The 7,244-nt window shown below is 44.7% G+C and overlaps 1 protein-coding gene across 4 annotated transcripts in view; it reads left to right on the top strand.

Moving 5' to 3' along the window:
- Nucleotides 1-176: 176 nt before the first annotated feature.
- DYRK1A (dual specificity tyrosine phosphorylation regulated kinase 1A) overlaps nucleotides 177-7,244 on the top strand; it is a 144,436-nt gene continuing 137,368 nt past the window's right edge. For 2 of the 4 annotated variants that reach the window (XM_040264019.1, XM_040264002.1), the window contains exon 1: nucleotides 186-272. The gene's annotated coding sequence lies outside the window, so the exon portion shown is untranslated. Of the gene's footprint in view, nucleotides 273-7,244 lie in introns of all 4 variants that reach the window. The other 2 variants (XM_040264036.1, XM_040264027.1) reach the window with 2 other exon arrangements.

Genomic DNA, 7,244 nt, shown 5'->3' with positions numbered 1-7,244 from the left:
GTATTTGCCGGGGAGGGGGGCTGCCGCCTCCCCGGCCTCCACACACACCCCCGCCCCACCGGGCGCCGCTCGGACCCGCGAGCCGGGCAGCGAGACCTGAGGAGGCTGCGGCTCGGAGGCCGTGGAGCCGGGAGCGCCGGGGGCGGAGAGAGAGGCGGCCGGGGCGGCGCTGGCGGCGGAGGCCGCGGCGGGGGCGCAGCAGCTTCGGCGGCGGGAAGCCGGCGGCAGAGACTCACCGGAGGGAACGGCGCGAGCGCCCCGCCATCGTCCCGGTGAGTGTCCGGCCGCGGCCCCGCCCGGCGCCCGGCGGCCCGGCTTCCCCCCCTGCGGCCTGCAGCCGGGGCCCGCGCCGAGGCCGGTCGGGCGGAGGGAGGGACCTGCCATTTTAGGAGGAGGCGCCGCGGCCCGAGGCCGGCCGGCCGGCCGGCCGCCCGCCCGCCCAGGATCGGGGCGGGGGGGAAAGAGAGGGCGGGCGGGAGGGCGCCCGACAGGCCCCGGTCCCGGAGGAGAGGCGGGCGCGAGCGGAGGGAAAGTTGCGGAGGGCTGGGGGTGCCGGGGCCGCGGCCTCCCGGGATCCGGGGCCTGGGGGCCGGGAGAAAGCGCCAGACCTTTTGCCTGGTCGCCCGAGCGCAGGGGAGGAGGGTGTCTTCCTCCTCCTCCTCTTCCTCCTCATCCTCTTCCCCCAGCTCCTCCCTCGTCCCTCCTCTCGGTCCCCACCAGTGTGGGAACAGCGGCCGCGGTCCTCCGCAAGGACAATGCCACGGGTTACAAGGGAGATGGGCTGCCCCCGGCCGCCGGGCGAGGCGCAGGGGAAGGTCGGGGAGCCGGGTCCCCCCCGCGCGGCTCTCCGGGCTGCGTGCTCGCGGAGCCCGGGCCCTCGGCCTGCTCGGAAGTTGTGCGCGTGAGAGCCCGGCCGCTGGACGTCGGAGGGCTGGTGACCCGCTCAGCACAGCCCTCGGAGGGTGCCGGAGGGCCGCGGATGCGTAAATTAATAATCGAGACCTGGGTGTAGGCAGCAAAACTCGCCGGAGTCTTATTCATAGACTTAGATCCTCCGGGGCTGGCTGAAGAAGCTTTACGCTGGGCGGAAAGGCCTCCCCCCGCCCCCCTTCCCCGGTCTGAAATAGTTAAAAATGGGGCAGAATTAGTGAGTGATTCCGACGACTTTGGCTGAGTCTGTCGTCCAAAACCCTTGGATGACGTGAATCTTGGTCATCTAGGTGCAGTACTTGAGCGCCAGCGCCATTTGTTAATTGAATTCGGCCCGGGTTGCCAGGAAATACACCCTTTATAACATTGTTTTTGCTCCCGAGTTAAAAGATTAGGATCGTGTATTAATAACTCTCTTAACCTCCAGGTAGAAACTTACCCATTTCACAGATGAGGAGACTGAGCGGTGACTCGTCCAAGGTCACACAGCTGGGACTCCTGAAGCCGGGAGTCCAGCCAGCCGGGGCTCTTAATCTCGAGCTTATAACTAATTATTATAAGTACTGGCACATTTTGGAGTTATTTGGTTGTAATGACTTAGGGTTGTATCCACCTATAGTGTTGGGGTGGAATTAACTTTTGTGGTTTGCAGAAGCGGAAAGGAGAGAATGAAGCGAGGCCCTCTTAATGAAACTAATTTGTTAGCTTCCCCCACTCCCCCAACTCTGAAGAAAACTGTGTAGACAATTTTTGAATGGAAGGAATTAAAAAGTAGTCTGCTCTGCGTTTGGTTCCTCACACTTAATTATAGTCATCACTTAAGTATTGATGAGTCATAAGAAAGTTTTGTGCAAAGTTATTTTTGGTTATTTTTTATCTTTGGATACTTAGATTTTCCCTGGGAGTCCTTACACATTACATATACGAAGTATTTAAGAATGGATATACGTAATACTTTGATTTGGGGGCCGTTTAAATAATTCAGTGGAGTTACCTTTAGCTTTGTAAATTTCCCAAATCTTGATTAGTTACTTTAAGGATAATTTTTTTTTTTCTGATATAAATATGAGACTAGAACTAAAATTTTATGTGGTAAGATTTTAAACTGAAGAAGATAGTTTAAAGGAAACAGTTATAAAAAAAGTTTACTCAAGTTAAGATTTTTAATAGACGTAGGACTTACATTTAAAGTACCCCATTGGTTTTGGAGGATTTGCTTTGGAGTAGCAATAGTGTTATGGTGGCTGTCCAAATTCATATAGACTTCAAAACTTGCCAAAATGTTAAGGAGTTCTGTCGATGCCTACACCAAATTGTAAAACAGTACAGAAACTTCTAAGAGGCATAAGCTCAGAAATTAAGTCTCCTAGAAAGAAGAATCCCTTCTCTTTCTGTAAAGTGAAGGCTTTCCTTTGAAATCTAAAAAAGATTTAAGGGTTGGAGTAGAATTGAGTGAAGTGAATGGTCGTTATTGGTAGGGGTGGGAGATGGACTGTGAAATCTAGTGAGATCTTTGTTTTTGTTCAGAATATGGAATTTAGGTTTAAATTTAGGATCTTAAATTTCTTTTAAAGACGTTTTGGTGGGACTTACTGGAAATGTCACACACATACATAACTGTGTCCTAGGGATTTAGACATTTAGTCCAGCCTTTTAAGGTCACTAACATTCAAAATAAATGAAAATATTCCATTGTAATGCAGTGTCTTGTTGGGGAATGTAGATTAAAAAAAAAAAGGCAAACACAACCTTGGGTTAGAATTTTTTCCCCCACTAAAATATTGTCTGATGTCTGCCCCTGAGTTTTATTTATGGGGAGTTTTTGTGTTTATGGTTTAGAGATGTGGGAGTGGGGAGTGGTAAGTGCAGCAACTGGTATTTAAAGAATTTACATAGGTTTTTATAGCCCCACGATTATCTGTGAAAGCACAATTGAAGATAACTTGTTATAATGCATGACTAGTGTGACCTTTGGCATACATTTTGTTTTGAAACTATACAAAGAAAGGAGATGCTAATTTATATGGAATCTTGGGTACTACCTGAAAACAAAAACAAGCAAAAGAAATAGCTTAGAAGTTTGGGATGCTCAGGGATGTTTTCACGTGTGTGTTTATGGTTGGCAGCTATACAGTCATGGGGAGAAAATTTGAATGGAAATAACTTTATTGTGAGTGAGAAGAGAATTGCCTTATGCATGCTGTTAAAAACTAGCTAAATAGAAGAGGGGACTTCATTCGTGACTTCTTTGTCATAAGATGTGTGTTAAATTTTCTTTGCTTTAGCATTTGCTTTCTCTTGTTTCAAAGAACTTTCACATTTCTTACACCCACACCCCCACACCCAAGCAGTTCCTCTTTTCATCCGCCTGAGAAAAAACTTTAAACATGTGAACTCAACAGAACCCCCAAACTTCCAGAGTGTTTATGAAGAGATTGACTCTTCTCTGCCCAAAATTCTACTAGTCTTAGAATTTTGTTGTATTCCTATCAGTAATTTAAACTGTGAGCTAAGAATCGCTAGTTCTGTTGAGTTTTTTGGTGGTTTTACCTCCAGATACTTGTGCATTTTCTCTTTAGAAGTAAAGATAACTTCTTGAAACTATCAAACATGGGTCCTTGAAACTTGACACTAACATACTAACATTGCCCAAAGTGAAACGTGTGACTTGATTACTTTTGTATGAGCACCTTACATATACTCAGTGGTTAGGCTTTTTAAAGACTTCTTGCTATGTATTATTTTGGCCACTGGGCAATGTTTTGATGGTTAGAGAAATTACGATAATTCATAATCCAAAGCTGGCACAGTTTTGGATTAAAATTTTGGGGAGGGGAGGTTATAATTTGTGTTTAATTACGGGAAAATCATCAAATTATTTTAAATTACCTAAAATTTCTCCCTAGTTGCCCCTAAATAAAGAAATCATTCAAAATCTTGCCTTGTATCAGTGTTATAATGTAAAGGTAGAGCTGTAAAATTTACCATTGGTTATGTGAAAGTGAAATGTTGACTTCACATGACTAAAGTCATTAATTTAAGGTTCTTATTAGGTAATTACAGACAAGTCTCATCTCCTAACCTAGTGGCTGCTGGTCTTAGTTTCATTTTTTGGTATATGAAAACAAAATGACTTGGAAACACAGCATTGTATAAACCAGCCATACATTTGAAATAAGTTATGCTTTTACTTTGAAAACCTTCTTCCAGAGTTGCATAGTGAGATAGAATTCCTCATTGGAGATAACTTACAGTACATTGAACATGTAAAATAATGTGGTTCCTTGTAGGCATACATTTTGCTGATATAGAACCATTTAGCCTTCTTAGCAATTGATTTTTCTCCCAGAGCTATGCACCCTCTCTTCTAGAAGGTGACTTTTAAAAGTTTGTAATACTGTGAAAGTTTTGCTTGTTTTAATTTTTTATTGTTTGATGGACATGTGCCCATATCTGATATGTGATGTATAACAGTTTAAAATGTATCTATACTCTTGATGAGTTATTTTTCGTTTTATTGCCCTATAATTGTTCAAGTTGCTTTTGCAGAGAGGTGCTTAGTGAACTGGTTTAACATGGAATGAAACTGGTTTTAGCATCAATTCTATTTTAAATAACATCCCTGTTCATTAAATAGTTCTCTTTGTTTCTCTATATAAAATTTTTACTGACAAGAGTTGATTTTTTGTTTTGTTTTCTGGATATTTGTGGTTAAGGTTGGCATTTTAGCACATGCACTTGGGTAAGGAGATGCTCAAACGTGAGATCTACTCCAAATCTGCTTATTACAGAGGTAGAGATAGCGGCTGAGGAAGCATGGTAACAGTGGAGAGCTTGTTGGCCTGTGAGGTGGTACTAGGCAGAGCCACCAGAGTCAGGCAGGTCTGGAATCTGAACCAGTCCCGCCCCTCACGGGCAATGTGGACCTAAGGCACGGTGGTTTTGCTTAATATCAATTTCTTCATCTGTAACATGGGTTGGTAATCCTTACCATGGGGTGCTTGTGAATACTGAGATAACAGACATACATTTCTTAATTGTCTTCTCCCTCCTTTCTCTTCACTGATAGCCATCCTTATGGTCTCAACATAAATGCTACTTTCCCCAAAGTCCGTTCTAAGTACGATTCCTTGGCCATGTGTTCTTACCAATGGCTTTTTTTGACAGTGCTGACTAAAGATAACCATAGATATGCATATGTATGGGCTTCTGTGGTAGCTCAGTTGCTAAAGAATCTGCCTGCAGTGCAGGAGATCCAGGTTTGATCCCTGGGTTGGGAAGATCCCCTGGAGGAGGGCATGGCAGCCCGCTGCAGAATCCTTGCCTGCTGAATTCCATGGACAGAGGAGCCTGAGGGGCTACAGTCCTTGGTGTCGCAAAGAGGCGGACACGACTGAGCGACTAAGCACTGCGCAGCGTGCATATGTACGTGTATTCTTTTACTGTCTGTCTCTGCCTCATGCCGTTAAACTGTGAGGTCTGTCTGGACAGGAGTATCTGTACCTCCAGTGCCTGTAGCGCCGTGCTGGGCACAGAGCAGGAGTAGACGGATGTGTGTGTGCACAGAGGGATGATAAGGAACCTGTGTGCTGAAGCCCAAGCCTGAGCGCTGCTCCTTGCTTGTGCAGTCGTGGGCAGAGTAGCTTCAGAGCTTTAGAATCCTGTATGCCGACCGTGCGTAAGCCCTAGCTGCCCTTGCCAGGATTTGAAAAATGTGAAATGAGATACTCTAATGAGATGCTTTGCAAAAGTGTAAAATGCTGTATAAATGTAAGTTGGTACAGTAGCAATAATTTCAGTAGTGAGGTTACCCAAGAGTTTATAATTAGAGTTTCAACTTTACTGAGTTGGTAAGTAGCTATTATGTAATATTTATTAGTAACTTAAACTTTCTGTATGCATTAGTTAGAACACAAGATTGGGCCCATGTTCTGACTACAGTGGCTTACATGCTGAGTCTCTTTCTCTCTCACGTAACTCGTCTAAGGCTGATGTGGCAGCTCCAGGATACAGGGGACCTTGGGTCCTTCTGACTTGTTGCTTTCCTGTGTATAATGGGACCCCATGGCCCGCGCAGTTCAAGACAGCTTGCCACCACATTCACGGTCCAGGAACAGGATGGGGGAGAGAACAACCCTTCTTTAAAGACGAACCTGGAAATTGCATACGTGACTTGTTCACACCTGTTGGTCGGAACTTCGTCAGGTGGCCCCATGTAGCTGCAAAGGAGGCTGGGATATATGGTCATCAGTAGGGTGGCTGATCGTCTGCCTGAAAATCTGTTTTTACTGATGAATAGGAGAATGGGGGATTATGAAGCATTGCCTGTCACTCTTTCAGATGTTTTGGAAGAAACAACAGAGATGAACTTTGGAAAGACAACTTATTGCACTAATTAATGTTTATATTCCATATTTGCTCATTAATCATTTGGACTATGGTGTGTAAATTGAAATAGACTGTCAGTACTTAGTATATGCAGTATATACATACGTAGTCAGGTTAGAGTTAATGTAACTAAACTTATAATAGTGAAGGAATTTGGAGTCTCATATCACATTATTTTATTGAAGGTATTTTCTGGTAGAAACATGATTCTCGATTGGTGTAACTGTTATACGTAAACAGTATTTGAAGCCTAGGCCTTTGGGTTTCGTTTTAGCAGTCCCATGGACCATTTTGTGTGTATTTGTGTACATAACCTCAGCAAGCAATATTAGGAGAGTGTGATTCAGTATTGCAGGATCTTGTCAGGTTTTCAGCAAGTGTTTGGGTCACTGAAGTTGTAACGATCTTAGCAGTGATATTTAAACATTTACTGTCCAGTGTCTTGCTCTTTTTTTTCTGTGAGTTTGACAGAAGAGGAACCTCTAGGATTCCTTTGAACTAGCCTATAATTAGGTCAAGTAGAGACCTGAGGAACTAATGAGCCTTACATAGTTTTCAGGAGAACTTGTCAGAGTTGTGGGACTCCCCCTCCCCAGACTTGCCTTTCTGAAGGTTTGAGTGATGCGCTTGACTCCACTGTCTTGATTGGGACTGCAAGTATCCCTGATGCAGTAGAAACATTTTGAGAAACATTGACATAGTTCATTTCTCATCTTAGAGGAGGAAATGGATGCAAAGAAATGAAATGACTAACCAGTGCCTCGGAGTAAGCAGGTCGGGGGTGAGGCCTAGCGCATGTTTTCCCGACTCTTGGGTCGTTGTTCTTTCCCCAGAAGAGAGGAAGGAGAAGAGTACAACTGCATTTTTTATTTTATAGGAAGATCTGTCATTCAAATATGTTGCTATTTATGTGTGAGCTCATTGCT

This window comes from Oryx dammah, unplaced genomic scaffold (assembly GCF_014754425.2).
Source record: "Oryx dammah isolate SB20612 unplaced genomic scaffold, SCBI_Odam_1.1 HiC_scaffold_2, whole genome shotgun sequence".
Classification (NCBI taxonomy): domain Eukaryota; kingdom Metazoa; phylum Chordata; class Mammalia; order Artiodactyla; family Bovidae; genus Oryx; species Oryx dammah.
Note: the sequence above shows the minus strand (reverse complement) of the source record. Positions and strands in the feature narration are given on the sequence as shown.